We start from the raw sequence: 5,369 nt of genomic DNA, 5'->3' as shown, positions 1-5,369 counted from the left end.
TCGTGCGTACGTAGCCCCCGCAATTAGCAATAATTATTTAATTTAATCCCTATGGGATAATTTCCCCCTCACAAGATTAGACAAGAGACTTACCTCGTCTCAAAGTCCACTTTCCGATTATCGCGTCGCGTAAAATTCTCGATTAAATGCCGAAAAATCCGAAACTATCCAAAAATTATATAAAATAATTAATATATGTTCAATAATTCGAAATTCATCTATTAAATAAATTACTCTATCCAAAATGGTAAAATTCCTAAAATTCACCCCGGGCCCACGTGCCCAGATTCTGGAAATTTTTGGATGAAAACGTTACCCATAATCTCAAGAACTCAAATATATAATTTCTATCTAATTCCATAATCATTTTCGTGGCTAAAATCTCATTTTTATAAAAATTTAGGTTTTTCATCTAAACCCTTGATTTTTAAGATTTACTAGTTATAATCTACCTATAATCTATATATTTAACTCAAGGAGTGTGGAATTAACTTACCTCAAAGTTGTTAGTTGAAATCTCCTCTCAAAAAGCTCCAAAATCGCCCCAAGTATGGAAGAAAATGGGCAAAAATGGTGCATTCCCGTTCTTTTTAAGCTTTCTGTCAAACAGGTCTTTCGCACCTGCGGACAGAGTACTGCCCCTGCGGAAATCCTCGTAGGTGTGAGTTCCACTTGCCTGGCCAATTCCTGCATTTGTGTACAAAGCTTCGCACCTGCACGTTCGCAGGTGCACAAATTCTCCGCATCTGCGGCGATGGTCTCCCCTTCCCTTTTCCGCTTCTGCGAAGAAATCTCGCATATGCGAGTGCCGCGCCTGCGAGCTTTTGTCGCATCTGCGAATGTAGCACCTGCGACTGGCCAAGCGCAGGTGCGATTCTGACAGTAGCTGGGAGCTTCAGTTTTGGCTCCCAACTTCCAACTTGGTCGGAGCCTCGTCCGATTGACACTCGGGGTCCCCGGGACCCATCCCGAACATACCAACAGGTTTGAAATCATAAAATGGACTCGCTCGAACTCTCGGAACGCGTAAAACAACATCAAATCTAAGAATCATACCCTAAACCAAATTGATTCAAACTTAATAATTTCACGTTCTTCAAATTACTTCCAATGCGCCGAAATATACTTAAACTACTCAGAATGATACAAAATTTTGCGTGCAAGTCTTACATCACTATACGAAACTATTCCCAAACTCGAAATTCCAAACGGACTTCAATTACTAAAAATCCTACTCCAAACCAAATTTAAAGAAGTTTAAACCTTCAAATAGTTGATTTTTACTATTAAGCGTCAAAACGCTCCTGGGTTATCCAAAACCCAATTCGGACATACGCTCAAGTCCAAAATCATCATACGAACCTATTGGAACCATCAAATCCCGATTCCGGGGTCGTTTTCTCAAAATATTGACCGAAGTCAAACTTGTCCATTTAAAGCTAACTTAAGGAACCAAGTGTTCTGATTTCAACCCAAACGCTTCCAAATCCCGAACCAACCATCTCCGTAAGTCAATAATCATTAAAAGCATATACGGAAAATTTTATTTTAGGGAACGGGGTTCTAAAGGTTAAAAATGACTGGTTGGGTCATTACATGCCCAAATCGCATGTGCCAACACCATGGTTCATCTTGCACATTAGCCTTCAAACACTTTGCATTCAATTGTCTTAAGATTCAGAGAAAATAATCTATTCTTTACCATATGCACTTTAGAAATTATAATTCCACTCGAATCTCTAAGCCAAAGATGCATATTTTTCATGTGGATGTCATATTCCTTTTCAAGAAGTTGGCCCAAACTCAAAATATTACTTTTTAATTTCGGCACATAATATACAACTTGAATTAACTTGTAGCCACCATTTTTACAGGAGATTAAAATCGTACCTATCCCTTCGTTTTGAATCTTTGAGATATCTCCAAAAGACACATTACCTCTCACCCACTTATTGATCTCCACAAACTTGTCTTTGCATCCACACATATGATTTCTTGCTCCATTGTCCAAATACCACGAGCTACAATCATCCCTATCTTCTTCTTTGAGTGCCAACAACAATGTTGACTCATCTTCTTCTTTCTTGTCGTCAACAAGGTTAGCTTTCTCTTCAATATTGCTACGACGTTCCCAAGAGTAATGGCCAAATTTATGACAATTATAACACTCAATTATTTATTTTTCTTACATTTGTCCATTATTTTCTTGTTAGTAGCCACGTCCTCTTCCTCCTCTTTGTCCACGACCATGACCTCTGAATGTTTGGTGGATTTTAACTTCATTATTGAAGTTGTTACCATTACTTCTTCCTCTTCCATGACTGCCACGGCCTCGTCCTCGTCCTCGTCCATTCCCTCGATAGCTCTTTTCACCTCCATAATCCTTAAAGGATGCCTGAGTTTTAAGAAGTTGCTCCAATGGCACTTCTTGTCTCCTCTTGATTTTTTCTTCATGGGACTGTAAAGAACCCTCCAATTGATCTACCATCATAGAGTCTAAATCTTTAGACTCATAAATAGCACACACCACAAAATTAAATTTAGGTGTTAAAGTGTGAAGGATCTTTTCTACCACACAGACATCTTCTATGTCCTCCCCGTATCTTCTCAATTGATTTACAATAGCCTTCACTTTTGAACAATAATCTGAAATGCATTAAGATTCTTTCATTTAACTTCAAAATCAGCCCTTAGTGTTTGAAATTTTACCTTCCTCACCTTGTCAACTCCTTGCAGAGAATTTTGTAAAATCTCCCAAGCTTCCTTTGAGGTGATAGCATCTACTACCTTCTCAAACATGGTATCATCCAAACATTGGTGGATGAGCGTGGGAGCTTATTTATCCTTTTTCATTGTCTTTGCCAAAACATCTTTTTCATTTTGAGGCGGAGCTTCCTCATTATTGGGTTTTGCATACCTTTTGTCTACGATTTTCTACACATCCTGAGAGCCAAGAATGGCTTACATACGTAGACACCATTTCTCATAATTTTCTTTTGTGAGATGGGGGTACTGAAAAGACAACGGACTATTATTCGCCATGGCTCTGATACCGTGTTGTTGGAAAAAATAATATTCCGCCGATGAATAATATTCACGGTAAATAACAATAACACGAGAGAGTAACAACGACACCAAATCTTTTAACGGGATAAAATATAATATCCGAGCGGAATAATATAATACCACTATAATATTATAACTTAATAGTGTCAAAAGACTACTACAATTTTAAAAAAAATAATATTCTTTATTTTAAATACCTCGTTATAATATTACTCCCGCTCAACATGGATTACTCTCTAACTCTCTCCGACTTCTCTCGATTTTGGTGTTACTGAAATGAGAATGGAGACTTTATTTATAGCGAAAGTTGCCGTCCAAATAGCCAATGAAATTGGCTTGTTGTCGATTTGGTTATGCAATTTGCATTTGCAATTTGCTTGCAAGTTGTCACCAAGTCAGGCGCCCACAATTGTCTTTCCCTTGCCCAATCACTTTTTTTCTTTTTCTTTTATTTATTTTATTCAATATGGTCCCCACATCTTTCACCAATTGGTCCGCGTGCGTTTTCAAAATCCTAATATAGAAATATAGGGTAAGAAATTTCTTATTGGTCACCATCTTGTATCTTGTTTATTGGCTGTCATTGCGACTGGCCGTGTTAATGTTTCCAACGAATCCTGAATGAAACTCGTCAATACACTTTCTGATATTTTCATATTCGCTTCATTAGTATTACCTCTCCTCGAGTCTTGATAATGCCACCTCACTTTCCTGCACATAAGCTCTTATCATTAAACTGCAAATTCAAGGTTACCTATTTCATCTAGTTCTCGTTTCAAAGTCTTAGCTGACACCTCCTTAATTTTATCTCAAATAACTCGAGTTACTACTCTAGTAACGAGTCTTGCGCAATTTGATCGTGTCACATATGCTAATCATTCATGAGATTGATAAGAGTGGCAAAAAGTTTCTTACTTTAAGATTTAACGCACGATTAAGGAATCAAAGAGGAGAAATTTTTCTAACATGTCATGCAACCTCCCAAATGTAAGTATGATGCACAATATACTCATAAGTGAGACTCTACTAGACACAGCTCATGACTCCTTAGGACACCTAAATCTGGTTGTTCTGATACCAACTTGTCACGCCCCCAAATTGGGTGGGACGTGATGGCGCTCAACCTACCTTACCCGTCGAGCAAGCCTTGTTCTAACTAACTGAAAGTCGATGTACATAATATCTAAAAAAATCATAAATAAGTATTAAAATAATAGTTTTCTGAAAACTGAAATCTAATATTAATATTAACATGTCTAACAACTAAACCCACTAATAAAGTCATGAGCCTCTAACTGTAAGTCTGAACACATACGTCTACGGGGCATTCCCCAAGAATAATATGAAAGTCAAACAATAATTAATGACTTAGAAAGGAAATCAACACCGCTGGGAGGAAACAAAGGGCTTGCGAATTGAGTCTACGGAGTATGTCTCTAGCCACGTATCTCGTCACCTACAATCTCAACACCTGCCACATGATATGGCAGGACCTAACAGGCTAAGTACCACCAAAGGATACCCACTAAGTCTCATAGGCTACCTCCTGAAAAGGCAGAATGAGATCTTCTGGAAACAAATCATAATATGAAAGGAAGTGATTTCACAGAATATCATATCAACAAAATCTATAAATAGGAAATAAGCTGAAAACTGAAACTATAAGCTGATAACTCCATTTTATTATCAACAAAATCTATAAACAGGAAATGAGCTAAAAACTGAAACTATAAGCTAATAACTGAAAATATGAAAATTGAAACTTAAAGTGAAAACTAAGTATTTTTAATGAAATAACATTTCTGAAAAATAGTTACACATAGTAGCCCTACGTACATGAGATCTAGAAACACGCATGGGGGAGTGTCGATCAATCTCCCCAGTAAATAATAGAACCTACGAGTGTGGGGTAGCTATCCCTGGCCTCGTGGCACTCACGCAAAGGGAGGTCAGCTAGCTCTCCCTTTCTGAATGTGATCACATTAACCTATTAATGAATGCTAAACTAAATGTAAATATCATAACAAAGTCAACTAATAATTGATAATATGTGTAAGTATATAAGGCTGTCACATTTTCATACTACCGAAAAAAATAGAGTAAATTGAATACTGGAGCACAAAGAGACATAGCTTAGGAATTTTATCGAATATATATAACACGTGGGTTCTAATAAAATTTTCTATTAGGAGAGAAAGCTTTAAAACTTACCTTGAATCAAAACTTAAAGATCTGATGCAAGAATTTCAATATTAAACCATCGTAGTCCCCCGCCAACATTTGATTGTTAATATGCCTCGACC

The 5,369-nt window shown here is 37.2% G+C and overlaps 1 long non-coding RNA gene across 1 annotated transcript; it reads right to left on the bottom strand.

Annotated features, from left to right (window-relative positions):
- Positions 1-1,777: 1,777 nt before the first annotated feature.
- Positions 1,778-3,316, bottom strand: LOC138900641 (uncharacterized). The gene is made up of 2 exons (XR_011411758.1): positions 2,719-3,316; positions 1,778-2,646 (listed from the first exon to the last, which is right to left on the bottom strand). It is a non-coding gene; the product is annotated as an uncharacterized lncRNA (long non-coding RNA).
- Between the last annotated feature and the right edge of the window lie 2,053 nt (positions 3,317-5,369).

Source organism: Nicotiana tomentosiformis, chromosome 10 (assembly GCF_000390325.3).
Source record: "Nicotiana tomentosiformis chromosome 10, ASM39032v3, whole genome shotgun sequence".
Taxonomy (NCBI): domain Eukaryota; kingdom Viridiplantae; phylum Streptophyta; class Magnoliopsida; order Solanales; family Solanaceae; genus Nicotiana; species Nicotiana tomentosiformis.
The sequence above is the reverse complement of the archived record's forward strand: the minus strand, read 5'-3'. Positions and strand labels throughout refer to the sequence as shown.